The sequence below is a fragment of the Rhinoderma darwinii genome, chromosome 1 (genome assembly GCF_050947455.1).
Source record: "Rhinoderma darwinii isolate aRhiDar2 chromosome 1, aRhiDar2.hap1, whole genome shotgun sequence".
In the NCBI taxonomy this organism is placed as follows: Eukaryota; Metazoa; Chordata; class Amphibia; order Anura; family Rhinodermatidae; genus Rhinoderma; species Rhinoderma darwinii.
In genome coordinates, this window is record NC_134687.1 from 273,488,646 (window position 1) to 273,505,058 (window position 16,413).

At 40.6% G+C, this 16,413-nt stretch overlaps 1 long non-coding RNA gene across 1 annotated transcript; it reads left to right on the forward strand.

Annotated features, from left to right (window-relative positions):
• Nucleotides 1-959: 959 nt before the first annotated feature.
• Nucleotides 960-14,489, forward strand: LOC142741145 (uncharacterized). Its single transcript, XR_012881016.1, has 3 exons — nt 960-1,019; nt 9,358-9,534; nt 14,303-14,489. It is a non-coding gene; the product is annotated as an uncharacterized LOC142741145 (long non-coding RNA).
• The last annotated feature ends 1,924 nt before the right edge of the window (nt 14,490-16,413 follow it).

Here is a 16,413-nt window from a genome sequence, read left to right on the forward strand (position 1 = left end):
TTTCTCATGGGAATCCCCTCCAGATGAGACAACCCTTCTAAGTGTAAGAAATTGGTGACTCTTGATCGAATTTTCCCTTTCATGATGTGTTGTTCGGTGTGCAATGTTTATATCCGATCTCCCTCACACCTACCAGCAAACGCCCCCCCCCCCCCCCACACACACTCCCAAAGCTAGACTCTCTATATATGCAGTTTTAGGCCGGGTTCCCACGCAGCGTAAACGCTGCAGAATTTCCACAACAGAATTGTGTGCGTTGATTCCGCAGCATTTACAGTAGCAGCAAAGTGGGTGACACTTAGAAAATTTCATGCCCAGGGTGCGAAAAAAAACCGCATCAGAAACGTTAATAAATTGACCTGCGGTTCAGAATTGTCAATTTATGATGAGTTTTAGTTTTCCGTTGCGGCTTTTCCCCATTTTATTCAATGGGGAAGCAAATCCCGCAACAGAAAGCCAAGTGTTGCGACTTTTGAGGGGTATTATCAGCGATTATGCCGCAAAAATCGCAACTACGGAAAAATAAAAAAAACATACAGAAGTCTGTGTTTCTTCGTCCAGTCCGGCCTCCTGGGATGATGTTGCATCCCTTGTGAACACTGCAGCCAATCACAGGCTGTAGCGGCGGTCACATAGTATGATACGTCATCCCAGGAGGCTTGCCTGGATGACGTCTGGATTTTTGCTGCGAAAAATCTGTTAAAAAAAAAAACGCATCACAATGTGGTGCAGTTTTTCGGACGGAATGTACTGCGGGTTCCAGGTCCGATGAACCCGGCCTTACATATCCAGGCTCTGCTGCGGTCTTCTGCTTTTGAGAAACACAAAGGTATGAAATCTATATTTCACTGATAGAACGGATAATCATGGTGCATATTTTATCATTATGAACTTTTATTAGTGTTAGTAAAATGAATCAAGCTGATAATTTCTGATATGTGTAACTTTGTCTCCCACAGCCGTGGCTGAAAAGATTTTTTCAGCAGCTGGAGCTGATATTGTTAGAAATGCTCAGAAAGGTTGGTACAGACTGTAACTATGACTAAAATATCAAAAAAAGCAATGAGATCTCAGCAGACCCACCTGAGTACAGTACAAATAGTATGGTGACACCCAGGAATACATACATTTGCATAGGAATAAAGCAAGGCAAGGGGTAACCCTGGAAAACAAAAGGCACTCGACTCAAGGGCTATAAAAGTCTAAAAATGTTTTCAATGATACATAAAATATGTATAGAAATGAAAAATATATTAGCATCATAGGTGATCCTGTATCCGCATAAGAACCTCACAAACCCGGCCAGGTACTAATATAACAATAAATCAACTAGGTATAGAAATTGTGCATGTAAACCTAGATTAGGTTAAATATGGTAGCATGTGAGTAATGTACAGAAGTAACATATTAAATAATGTACAGATCAATATCCAATGCCATTAATGTATATACACCTAAGGGTATTAATCACATGAAATATTTCCGAACATGTTGGCACATAAATCCCCAGTGGCAAACTGAAAATTAAATCACCACATATATAGATAGATAGCTGTATGGCATGGGACATGATACCACTCCCCAGAAATGGTAGATGAAATACTGGGCTGGAAATAGCATCAAATACAAAGACACGGCCAAAAAAAGGGGAAATAGGCCCAAGGCCAATAATATGACAGACCATATAATGCCCAAATATGTAGGTGTGTCCAGCTTGGAGTGAACCATGTGTATAGTTCAAAACCGTCACGCAATTGTAATAGTGATTCTACAAATATTCAGGGGAACCATATACTCATCCGCCGTGGAGACACCTCATCCGAGGTGGGTTTTGGGTGAGTCAGAATTACTGTTTGGATGATAGAAAATAAATATCTAAATCTTTAGCTAAATCATTAAGACCATTGCTATATAAAAAAATAAAAAATAAAGATATATAGAGCCCTCCACACGTGTAAAATTCCCAATGAAGGGCCAATTGGCCATCTTACCACTTATCTGGAGTAGGGTCCACTAGCTCCATTATCTCTCCTCCTGGCTCCAAGACCCTATTTTAGGATTTTCTTTTAAATCCATAAATGAATGCTCCCCTCTTAAATGATGCCCTAGACAGCTGCCTACTCCGCCTATTCCTCGTTTTGCCCCTGTATAGAGCTCACAAATACATATCTCCTCAAAATAATTCATAATCTTAGTATCTAAATGCAGAGGGCTAAACCTAACAATGCAAAAATCATAACTGGTAAGATTTTATGAGAAAAACCCAGCATAAGGCCAGGTTTACACAGGTTTTTTTCTGTTTAAAACTGCATAAAAAATAGATGTAAAATATCTGCAATTTTCTTAAATGGTATGTGTTTTTTTAATGCTAATTTTAGTGGTATTTTTAAATTTTTATCTTTTTTGTACATAATTTTTTATTTCTTTTAAAAGTGTTTTCCAAGTTATTTAAAAAAAATGGCTCACCTCACAGATCGCCATTGTTCCAGCGGCGCCGTTTCTGGAATTTCCTGCCGTTGTGTATTGACATAGCTGCAGTTATGCAGATGATGTGCTTGCATAATAACTATTCAGCATACAAGTGAAGAGTACAAGTAAAGATTAGAAGTGCAATGTGAGCTGAAAGCCCCTATATAGCAATGCTACTATTACTCAGTAGTCCGTGCTGAGTGCAAGGTCAAACTAACTCCTCTGATGACCACACTGCCTGTATGAAATAGCTGAAATAGCGGCTGCAGTCCACTTAGCAAAGGATTTAAGTTTAACAGAACACATTGAATTTTAAAATAAGAGAATTAATTAGAATTAAGCCAGGAAAATGAAATATGTATTTTTTTTCCCCAATAAGATATTTTAGACAAGGAATAAAAAAAGAAAAAGCACCCTAACATTTGTAAAGCAATTTCTCCCGAGTATGGTAATACCCCTTGTGGTTATAAACTACTGCTTACATATATGGAAATGTTCAGAAGAAAAGGAGTGGTATATGACTTTTGGAGCTTAGATTTTGCTGGAATGGTTTGTGGACGCCATGTCGCATTCGCAAAACCCCTGATGTACCAAAAAAAACGTGACCCAATTTTAGAAACTACAGCCCTAAAGGCATTTATCAAGCGGTGTAGTGAGAATTTAGACTAGGTGTTTTTCAGAAATTAATACGCAATGGAGGATGCAAAGTGAAAAATTAAAATCTTTCCACTGCTATGCCTATTCACTGAACAATATGTTGTGCCCAGCTTGTGCCACAGGAGAATCTTACCCCATAAATTGTTAAGTGGGTTCTCCAGGGTATGGCAATGTCTTACATGTGTTCCTGCTGTTTGGGCACACTGTAGGGCTTAGAAGTGAAGGACTGCCATTTGGATCGTGGATTTTGCCTGTTCGTTTTGTTTGAGTATTACGGATATTTCAGTTTATAATGTGGGGCATATGTAATCTGTGCGGAGTACATCCGGGTATATGTAATCTGTGCGGAGTACATCATGGCATAATAAGAGAGTATAATTGGTAATACGATTGCTGTGAAGCAATCAGTTATGCGCAGGTCGGTGTCACACTGATAAATGGTGTCCTTTCTTATCTCCTTTTGTAACACTGCACCTTTTGGGGACTTTTCCTCCTTTTGTAGTTTGGGAAATTTTGCTGGGAAAGTTTTGCGCTGGTATAATACAGTTGCCCTCACTTCCAGCAGATGTGCGATGTCCCTTACCTTCCTGGCTCCTAAATACTCTGGCCCTGAAACTGAAGGAATGTTCCCCTCCGGCCTGCACATCGGGACATTTTTTCATCTCTGCATTACTAGTACCATAACTTTTTTAATTTTGGTTAATGGAGCCTTGTGGGGTCTTGTTTTTTGCAAGACCAGCTGTAAATTTTATTGGTAGAGGAAATGACCAAAAACAAGCAATTTTGGAATGGTTTTTTTTGTGGTTTTTTTTTCGCCATTCACTATGAGCCATAAATTACATGTTAACTTTATTCTGCAGGTCGATACGATTACGACACTACCAAATGTATACAGTTTTTATTTCCACTTTTGCACAAAAAAACAAACACTTTTTTTAAGAAAATAAATAATAATTTGTGTTCTATGTTGCTACATTCTAAGACCCATAACTTTTTTTTATTTTTGCGTGGACAAAGCTGTGTCAGGGATTATTTTTTTTCGGGACAGGCTGACTTTTTTTATTGGTACTAGTTTTTGGGTAAGTATATTTGTTCACATATTATTCCATTTTTTGCGAGGAGATGTGACTTAAAAACAGCCGCAGGCAGAGCCGGGGGCCATTGTCATAACAACCATCGGCAACCCAGTCATTATGTCGCTGGTCTGCCGGTCGGCTCAAAACCCCTCAGATGCTGCATTCTCTATTGTGCGCATCATCTGAGGGGTTAATCGACTGGATCGGAGACTAGCTCTGGTCCTGACCGTTACAGCGGGATGTCCGCTCTAATATACAGCTGAAACCCGTTGGTAATGGTGTGGGCTCTGCTTCTGAGCCTGCACCATTACCGCAATGTAACTGCGCGTTGCGGTAACCCCTGCCCGACAGCCCCATATATATATACGGCTGATGTCGGGAAGGGGTTAATAGCCCAATTCCACGCACCAATTATCGTCATGATTCGCTCATTTTCGAGCAATCTTAATAAAAATTGGTCCGTGTTAACAAAGGAGAAAACTTCTCTATCGTTGATCATCAATTCTGATGCCATAAAAATAATTGTTGTTGGTGGCAGGATTGACCATGTAAATGACAATGTGCCTAGCGCACAGCCAGGTTCTGGTGTTTAGTGGTATGGACTGTGTTCCCTGAGACACGTGTGCTCTATGGGGCAATACAGGGTACACTCTACTGTACCAGAGCCAGAAAACATTATACATAGATTACCGCTAACCCCAGACTGAACAAATCATACTGATCAGACGCAGCCAAAGGCCGAATAAACAAATACATCCAGTGAGTTACAGTGACTGATTTAATTTGTTTGCTTTCCACATATTCTCCATCTGGCCCAGACCTCATGACAACATCTTTCAGTTATGAATCGCACTGCAGAGTTTTTCGCACAGACAACTTTGGCTCTATGGTTTCTCAATACATCCTCACCCTCTTCACAAACCCCTGCTACCCTTTTAGTAGTGCCATCCTGCTGTTACCCCTAATAACGTGTCTGCTGTGATGCTCAGCCAAATACTGTACTGCAGTAAGAGACAGTGCTCCATAATTATTAGCGCTATACACTTTGTGCCCCCCAAAGTATCCCCAAATAAATAACACCAAACAGGACGTGCCCCATCGTAAATATTGCCATAATGCAGATAGTCCCCTATACAAAATTGTGCCATCTATAGTGCCCCATATAACGTTGCGTCACCAATAGCGTCCCGCACCATTCAGACCCAAAGGCTTGCCCCCTTAATTAAATGCTTTCAATATAAGAATTATTACGATCACAAAAGATTCAATTGGCATGTACACCATTGACCTTCGTTTCTATGTGTAGCGTTATCCGTGCGGCAGCAAACTTCCGTGTTTATGGTGGTGCTCAGTGCGGAGTCATATAAAAGTGCAGAGATATCACTTAGAGGAACGATAAGAGGAAACACAAGCATGGCATTCACCAATTTCAAATCATGTTCACTTCTTTTCATTTCCAATGTATAAAAGCGAAACACATGAGCTTGTGCCAATGTTTGGAGTAGGAGTACGAAGTCTACCCTTACAGGCAGCCCGTGTGTTTTGCTTTTATACATTTGGAATGAAAATAAAGAAGTGAAGATGTTTGGTAATTGGTAAGTGTCGTGCTTGTGTTTCCTCTTATTGTTCAACTATTATAATTATTATTACTTATCAACATTTGAATCCCAAATTGAAAAGACATTTGTAAACCTGCCAGAAACACCACAGGTAAGTAAAAATAAACCCCTGCTCCTTTTGAGATACGCTTCACAGGGCATTCCCGCAACAAAATGGGATGCTGATTAGCTTGCTTGTGAGCTTTATACAAAATGGAAGGTATAATTTTATATTCTTAAATGCTGATAGGAGGACATGAGGGATGTTAAAAATACATTTTTGTATTCTGCAGATAGATGTACCCTGTGTGACACATGATAAGCTTATACCGTAGTTCAGCAGCATGCCCTAAAACAATAGTGTTAGACAGGTAGTGCCCTTGAAAATATTAGCACCACGTAGACTGTCCCCCCCCCCCCAAATTTATAGTACTAAACAGATAATACCCCAAAAAATATTGTGCTAATCACATAGTGACCCCCAATAGTAAGAGCCACGCACATAGTGCCCCAAAAGCAGATTGTGCCTATGACAGTAAGTGTCCATAAAGAGCCCAGCAAATTATTGTGCAAAACAGATAGTGCCCCCAACATGACAGTAATAATGTCACATAAAGAATTAATCCAGTACTTGCCTAACCCTGTTCATACGTCGGATCTAGTGGTGAAGGCTACAGGCATTTGCCTGCATCGAAGAACTAACTGATCATAGAATGCAGGCCTAAAGTAGTGAACAGTGGGGTAGGGAGCTTATGGCTCCCGTGCCCCGCAGCAGTATTTCACTGTATGCACTGTATCCATGAGAAGGTAGATTTAAGGCGAAAAATGGTTGCTTGTTGGCAGCATATCTCCGTGTAAAGAGGGGATGTGCTTCCGACAAGATGAAAAATGTATGGGACAAACTATCGTATTAACAATCGTTTGTCCTCATACTTGCGATCATTGCTCCATGTAAGTTGAACAAACGAGCGCCGAACTACATCATGTATTTTTATTAGGCGCTAGTTTAAAGGGCAGAATATTTGCCCGTGTAAAAGGATCCTAAGTTGAAAGTGCGTTTACATGGAGATCTGGGGCATCGGCCAAAGAATATGGAGCATGTTCTCCAGATGCCTTATGCCAGTGATGGCACTGGCCTTAATCATAACACCTTACTTAGTAGAGACAATGACATTATTTAAGTACAGATTCCCACTGTTCAAAACTAAGGGGAGGCTCATTAACCTGTTAACTGTTAACTCATAGGTGGTTCCACATCACACAGGAAACCATTAGGACAAGGCCTAAATTTGCAATGGAATTTAACAGGAGTCGTAGCTAGGACATTTGCACACAAAATGTTGCTAAACTTAATGAGGGTTGATCAGCATTAATTTATGATATCTCCTTGTGGACATTTAGGTAAATTATATCTTACTTTATTTTGGTTTCTGCGTCTTTTTCCAGTAATTTTCATGAGGATTGGCTGCAGTGAAGGTTTTGACCAATGATATTCAGTGCAGCTCAGTAGAGTATGAATCCTGTATTCTTAAAGGGTTGGACAAGGACAGAACCTCTAATGAATAGTCATCAGCAGCCATTTTGTTATGATACGGTACTTAAACTTCAGGATAATGACAGTGTAAGTTTCTGGGAAAAACAGTTCCATAGTGCAGAATAAATACCAGTCAGCCATAACATTAAAACCCTCTGCCTTATTTTGTGTACGTCCCTCTCATGTCGCCAAAACAGCTCTGTCTGGTCAAGGCATGGACTCTACGAGACCTGTGTAGGTGTACTGTGGCATCTGCCACCAAGACGTTAGACATCAGTCCTGTAAATTGTGAGGTAGATTGGATTGAACCTATTTTTCTAGCATATCCCACAGATTTTAGATCGCATTGAGATCTGGAGAATTTGGAGGTCAAGTAAACACCTTGAATTCTTTGACCTGTTCCTCAAATGATTCCTGAACAATTTTTGCAGTGTGCCATGGAGCATTATACTGCTGAAAGAGGCCACTGCCATTACGGAGTATCGTTAGTATGAAGGGGTGTACTTGTTCTGCAAAAATGTTCAGGTTGGTGGTATGTGTCAAAGTAAGGCTAAGATCACATCTCTTTTTTACTTTACATCTGACGTGCACGTTTTGGCATGAAAAAACAGTGTCAAAACATGTAACTCAGCGTGTACATTGATTTCTATGGTCAGTACGGATGCCCTAATGGTGGAGTTTGTGCATAGGTTTTGTGTGCTTACGTTCTATCCTTTCTTTTTTTTACCCTATGTCCTGAAAAGCATAGTCTACTACCCTTTTCAGTACTTTTCCAAAACGTATACCACACGCATACGTTTTTATTTGTATTTAAGTCAATGGCGACGTATGGACGACGTATGCAATCTTAAACCCACTACGTTTGCATAGGTAAAACGAATATATTTTCGTCGCCATGTATGGGAAGTTACCCAGATTATGAGATAAAGTAGTGCCTCCCTTACCAAGCCCCTCAATACTGGCACCAGGAAACACTGCGGCCAACCCCTACGTCTTCCTTTTATATTTTGACTTTGAATCAAACTTTGAAAAGTCACGATTTCTAGCTTAAGAACAACAATCAATGTATACATTTTTAGAAGTAAGAACGGAAACAAACATATAAAAACGTATTCGACGTATATTACAAAAAGACGTAAACGTATGTTACAAATGCATAAGTTTGCTCAGAGCATCACACTGCCTCTGCCAGCTGGCCACCTTCCCATAGTGCATACTGGTGCCATCTCTTCCTCAGGTAAACGACGCACACACGTACAGCCGTCCACATAATATCAAAGAAAACGAGATTTATCAGACCATTCGACATCCTCCTTCCATTGCTTTATGGTCCAATTCTAATGCTCACGTGGCCATTGTAGGGGCTTTTAGCAGTGAACAGGTGTCGGCATTAGCACTCTGATCGATCTGCAATTACGCAGCCCCAAACACCGCAAGCTGAGATGCAGTGTGTGTTCGTACACTTTATTTTTTATTTTTTTGTATAACCAGCATTACCTTTTTCAGCAATTTGTGCTACAGTAGCTCTTCTGTGGGATTGGACCAGATAGGCTAGCCTTTTCTTCACACATCAATGAGTCTTGGGCGTTCATGGCCCTGTCACCAGTTTTCCTTTCTTGGACCACTTTTGGTAGGTACTAACCACTGCATACATGGAACACCCCACAAGATTTGCCAATGCTCTGGCCCAGTCGTCCAGCCATCACTATTATTGGAGTGATAGTAGCTGCGCCGCATGCGTTCCACAACAATGCATGGTGCAAGAAAACTGATCGGGAGACCTGTTTTCTTTGATACAAATCTGAATGGTGAAATGTACCTGAACATGCTGAAAGAAACGATCATGCAGAGGATGCTGAATGTCCAGTATATTTTCAGTACACCGTGCACCACCTCATTGAGGCAACCATTTAGACAATGTTTTGTGAAAAAACTTCCATGTTCCGCATGTATATAGAATTTAGATTTTACCTTGTATAATTGAACCCTACAAACTGGTCACATGTTTCTGTTGCTATTTCAGGTCATAACTCTGGACAAACGTTGGTAATGACCACAGCAGGCCCTCTGCCGTGTGACTGGATTTTACATTGTAACTGTGGTGGTAGTTTAAACAACATCTCTAATCTAGTCTCAGAAATCTTAGATCAATGTGAACGTGTGGGACTACAGTCTGTGGCTATTCCAGCTATTGGAACTGGTAAGATTAATTTTCAACAAAGCCCCTTTATGGGAGTGTTGTGAAATCAACCTCGGTTGGTCAGAGTGAATATAAAAGAAGCATTGTATTTGAAAACAGTGGTGCATATGCAACATTAAATGGACTATCTGCTTTAGATCATCTCTTTTTGTTAGAATGGTAGATGACCGGATATCCCGCAAGCAGATAACAGGGTGTCTTACTGCTAGAACCCCCAGCAATCATCTGGAACCTGTGGTGGAGTTTTGAAACTAGTGTTTCACTCTTCTACAGTGCCACCACAGGGGGTCCTCTAGAGCAAGAGACCATCTGGCTTATATATGAGAGCCCCAGACGGGGGACAACACTCTGTCCTTTTGCATACAATTGACCTGTGTTTTTACCAGTAGATTCAGTGTTGTAACAGTTAATGGCATAGGTTTGCAACTATATAGGCATACAATTGCATACACCTATCAGATACTTGGTGGCCGTACAACAATCTATGGGGTATTCCGGAGGCATAGTTGTCAACTCGCCTCATGGCAGATGAGGCCCTGTAGAGAATATACCTTGTGCAGGTTATAGACATAAAGTAGTGTTCAAAAAAAAATAGCAGGTAGTTTAAAAAATTAAATAAAACGCAAAATCATTATAATAACTTTTATTTGCCTAAATGCACTGAAAATACTGTATTTTTCGGACTATAAGACGCACCTGACCATAAGACGCACCCAGGTTTTAGACTACAGAAAATAATAAAAAAATTATTTGTTAAAAAAATAATTTATTCTGTTTCACCACATTCTGAGAGCCAAAATTTTTTTCATCAATTGAGCGGTGTGAGGGCTTATTTTTTGCGGGACGAGCTGTCGTTTTATTAGCACCATTTTTTGGTACGAATGATTTATTTATTTTTTATCACTTTTTTTTTTATTTCATATTTTAAGCACTAAGGTGACCAAAAAACTATTTTGATGTTTTACATTTTTAAACTCACCATGTGAGTTAAATAATGGTATATTGTAATAGATTGGACTTTTACGGACACGGCTATACCGATTTTATTTTATTTTTTTACATTGTGCTTGGGGAAAAAATGGGAAAAGATTTTCTTTTTAACTTTTAATATTTATTTTTTTACACTCCTGAAAATTTATCTAACTTCTTTTTCTTTTTTTACACATATTTTATTAGTTCCCCTAGTGGACTTGAACCAGCGGCCACTTGGTTACATGTGGAGTTACTGAAACAGCGTAATTACGCTGTTTCCCTAACTCCCATAGTAGTGAATGGCAGTTACGGAAGCAGCGTAGCATGCGAGCTATGCTGTTTCCGTATCTACTGTTCAGTTCCATGGGAGTTACAGAAACAGCATAGCTCAGCGAGTTACGCTGTTTCAGTAACTCCACATGTAACCAAGTGGCCGGGAGAACATAGAAAGCTAGAACATATCCTGTGGATATGTCATAAATGTGCTTCATAGAAAAACCCCTATAAATGCCACGGTCGCTATTGACTACGGCATTTAACTAGTTAAAGGGGTTTGACATAAAACACATTTATCCCCTATCCACAGGATAGGAGCTACATGTGAGATCGCTGGGGGTCCGACCGCTGGGACCCCCAGCGATAAAGAGAATAGGGAAACATCCACAGCGCTACATGAGAAGCCTGAACTTCTGGGTTCTGTGTCCGGCTTATCTGTTCCGCAGCTCCATAGAGATCAATGGAGAGCCGCTCGCGCATGCGCAGAAGAATCCCATTGATCTCTATGACGCTGCCAGACACAGAACGCGGAAGTCACAGCTTCTCATGCAGCGCTCTTGGTAACTTTTGGTACCCGTTCTCCTTATCGATCACATGTATCCCATATCCTGTGGATAGGGGATACATGTGTTTTATGGCACAACACCTTTAAACTGCCAGGAACAGCGAAATTGCTGTTTCTGACCGTTAGAGCAGCGTGTCACAAGCGGACACCTGCAGTGTATGGAGCGGGCTCAGCGCGTGAGCCCGCTCCGTACATCAGCCCCCTCCAGCTCCATGATGTGCCGGCACACGGTCGGGAAGGGGTTATGTAATAATGCGATGCCGGGTCCCTTGACTGCGGACAATAAGACGCAGGGACTTTTTAGCAAGATTTATTCTTGCTAAACTGCGTCTTATAGTCCGAAAAATACGGTACTACACATTCAATTCCAAATCAAAACAATAACAAAATGTATCCAGTTTTTTAATCCTTTACAGAAAGTAAAGAAAAAAGAATTAGGCTGTTAAAAAAAAAAAAAATTGCTGTGCTAGCACTTTTTTCTTTAAAAACTCAAAAATGTAATGTATAATCTGAGAAAATGTTTCAGATTTGACTTTACTGAACTAATATTTAGTGTCATAACCATTGTTTCTGAGAACTGCTTGACATCTGTGTTGCATGGAGTCGACCAACTTCTGGCACCTCTGAACAGGTATTCCAGTCCAGGAAGATTGGACTACATGCCACAGTTCTGCAGTTTTGGGGTTTTGTCTCATAAACCGCATTTTTTTGTCACCCCACAAGTTCTCTATGGGATTGAGGTCAGGGGATTGGGCTGACCACTCCATTACCTAAATCCTGTTTGCCTGTAACCAAGATGTTGTTCGCTTACTGGTGTGTTTTGGGTCATTGTCGTGTTGAAACACCCATTTCAAGGGCATATCTTTTCCGCATAGGGCATCATGATCTCCTCAAGTATTTTGATATATTCAAACTGATCCAGGATCCCTTGTATGCGATAAATAGGCCCAACACCATGGTATGGGAAACATCCCCATATTATGATTATTGCACCACCATGCTTTACTGTCTTCACAGTGTACTGTGGCTTGAATTCAGTCATCGGGGGTCGTCTGACCTACTGTCTGCGGCCACTAGACCCAAAAAGAACAATTTTGCTTTCATCAGTCCACAAAATGTTGCACGATTTCTCTTTGGGCCAGTCAATGTGTTCCTTGCCGAATTTTAACCTATTCAGGACGTGTTTTTCTTTTTCTTTTTCAACAATGGGACTTTGTGGGGAGTTCTTGCTGGTAACTTGGCTCAACTTAAAATAAAATTAACAATTAAAAAAAATTAAAAAATTATTATATACGCGTAAGCGTACTGGTCCTTTTGTTTTTATGTGCTTGGTGGATTTATAATGTTTATAAAATAAAGTCCTGAGATTTCTTCACAAAGTGCTGGATCATAGCTTTTTTTTTTTTTTGCTACTGTGGTAGACGCCTGGGCCAGGGCGCGGTCCGTGCACTGGATCACTGAAGACGCCGGACACCAGTGAGCTGGAAAAATCTTTTCATTTTATTATGGGTCATCTACTTTACCTAAGGCTTCATTTACACGAGCGTAATATACGCGCGTGCTTTTCACGCGTGTCGTACGCACCTATATTACTCTATGGGGCAGTGCAGACAGTCCGTGAGTTTTGCGCAGCGTGAGTGCGCTAAGTAAAACTCACGACATGTTCTATATCTCAGTGTTTTTCACGCATCACGCACCCATTGAAGTCAATGGGTGCGTGAAAACCACGCAGGTCGCACGATTCGCGCAACAGCTGTCAAACTCTGAATGTAAACAGAAAAGCACCACGTGCTTTTCTGTTTACAAACATCCAAACGGATGATGGCGGCTGCGCGAAAATCACACAGCCGCGCATCATACACTGATGACACACGCAGCTGTTAAGTGCATTTTGCGCATGCAAAACGCCGCGTTTTTTGCGTGCGCAAAACGCACACGCTCGTGTAAATCAGGTCTTAGGGATTAAACTACAGGGTGAGCCATTTATATGGATGCACCTAAATAAAATGGGAATGGTTGGTGATATTAACTTCCTGTTTGTGGCACATTAGTATACAGGAGGGGGAAAACTTTTCAAGCTGGGTGTTGACCATGGCGGCCATTTTGAAGTCGGCCATTTTGTATCCAACTTTAGTTTTTTCAATGGGAAGAGGGTCATGTGACACATCAAACTTATCGAGAATTTCACAAGAAAAACAATGGTGTGCTTGGTTTTAACGTTACTTTATTCTTTCATGAGTTATTTACAAGTTATGGGTGACATTATGGGTGTCAGGTCCGAGCATTCCTAGATGAACAGTTTCCTGGAAAGTGGATTGGTCATCGTGGGCCAGTTGAATGGCCCCCTAGGTCTCCCGATCTGACCCCCTTAGACTTTTATCTTTGGGGTCATCTGAAGGCAATTGTCTATGCTGTGAAGATACGAGATGTGCAACAACTGAAACTACGGATACTGGAAGCCTGTGCTAGCATTTCTTCTGCGGTGTTGCTATCAGTGTGTGAAGAGTGGGAGAAGAGGGTGGCATTGACAATCCAACGCAATGGGCAGCACTTTGAACACATTTTATAAGTGGTCCGAAACTTGTAAATAATTCATGAAAGAATAAAGTAACGTTAAAACCAAGCACACCATTGTTTTTCTTGTGAAATTCTCGATAAGTTTGATGTGTCACATGACCCTCTTCCCATTGAAAAAACTAAAGTTGGATACAAAAATGGCCGACTTCAAAATGGCCACCATGGTCAACACCCAGCTTGAAAAGTTTCCCCCCTCCCATATACTAATGTGCCACAAACAGGAAGTTAATATCACCAACCATTCCCATTTTATTTAGGTGTATCCATACAAATGGCCCACCCTGTATAATATGTTTGTATCAAAGGTATTTGAAAGTCTATTATGATTGTGATAACTAGTGATCTCTTTGCCATCCTTATTTTTGTTAATATGTGCAGGTGAATGCAAGTTCCGTCCAGAGGATGTAGCCAATTGCATGATAGAAGGCATCAAACCCGTAACCGAGAATCCAACTCTGAATTTCCTCTCTTGTGTGCGGTTGATAACATACAGCCCATATATTTATCATACTTTTTGTGCTGCGCTGAAGAAATATTTAATCTGATGAATGAAGAATTTTCAGTCTGTACGGTGAGTGGAAACATAAACATTTCTTATTCCTGTGGGACAATAAATACACAATTCCTTCCTATGTAAAAATGTATTTTTGAAATTGACAAGACATTAATGGTTTTTTTTTTGTACAGACTTCCAGCAGCAATACAACTTTCCACCATGCGCCTGATTATCTATCAAGCTCTGGACTTCTGTTATGTGTATTGCAGTCGGGTCTCCTGTCTGCTACTGTTCAGACACCAGCTTGAGTTATAGATTTCCCTGTGCTTTCTCTGCCTCTATGCTATGCTATCAATCCCATGATGCCTCAGTACTACCTGCGGAGAGCCTGTGTGGAACAGTGATTGCAATTTCTTTTTAAAAGAGCTGTCTTCCTTCAACAATTTTTTTATTTAGGAAATGGGAAGAAGGGATAAGAGTTGTGGTTCCTATAGGAAAATGAAAATAATAAACTTTATTAATATATTTTGGTTAAAATAATTCTAAAAAATTTTTTATCCAATGTAGGTCAAAATTGATTGCGGTGCAGATGACCCCTTGTCCTGCACTTAGAGAGCAAAATTTGTCTTGTATATAATTTACTATCAATTGCTACTATCATACAACAACAAAGTTAGACCTTATTGTTTGCTGAGGCGAGTAAAAAATCTGATCACAATGGTATATTGTATGCACTGAGTGAATCAGCATTTGCTGTCAGTCATTGAACATTGTATCAGTTTTATTATGTGCACTGACAGTTTCAGTATTTTCTGTTAGTTAATAGACATTGTATCAAATGCTTTAGGTTCTGTTATGTGCACTGAATGTATCAATATTAGCTTGTTAGTCAATAGATACTGTCAGTTCATTCAAGTTCTCTTATGTACACTGAGTATATCAGCACTTGCTGTTAATCCATGATCATTAAGATGAATTGCAATGGAGTATCGTGCTGGGATTTAATTTTTATTTTCTATATATGTCTATTAATAAATTAATGCAGCAGTCCACATTGTGTTGTTATACAACGCTATGCCATTTCTATCAGAAATAGCAACGATGCGGTAACCTGTGTGAATGAGCACTACAGGGAGTGCTCTGATTATTAAGTGCAACGAACACCTTAAAGAGGCTCTGTCACCAGATTTTGCAACCCCTATCTCCTATTGCAGCAGATAGGCGCTGCAATGTAGATTACAGTAACGTTTTTATTTTTTTAAAACGAGCATTTTTGGTCAAGTTATGACCATTTTCGTATTTATGCAAATGAGGCTTGCAAAAGTACAACTGGGCGTGTTGAAAAGTAAAAGTACAACTGGGCGTGTATTATGTGTGTTACATCTGGGCGTGTTTACTACTTTTACTAGCTGGGCTTTCTGATGAGAAGTATCATCCACTTCTCTTCAGAACGCCCAGCTTCTGGCAGTGCAGATCTGTGACGTCACTCACAGGTCCTGCATCGTGTCGGCACCAGAGGCTACAGTTGATTCTGCAGCAGCATCAGCGTTTGCAGGTAAGTAGCTACATCGACTTACCTGCAAACGCCGATGCTGCTGCAGAATCATCTGTAGCCTCTGGTGCCGATGTGTCCTCGCTCGTCTGACACGATGCAGGACCTGTGAGTGACGACACAGCGTGATCTCTGGAGAACACGGCTGTGTCTGCACTGCCAGAAGCTGAAGAGAAGTGGATGATACTTCTCATCAGAACGCCCAGCTAGTAAAAGTAATAAACACGCCCCGATGTACGCACATAATACACGCCCACTTGTACTTTTACTGTAAACACGCCCAGTTGTACTTTTGCAAGCCTCATTTGCATAAATACGAAAATGGTCATAACTTGGCCAAAAATGCTCGTTTTTTAAAAATAAAAACGTTACTGTAATCTACATTGCAGCGCCTATCTGCTGCAATAGCAGATAGGGGCTGCAAAATCTGGTGACAGAGCC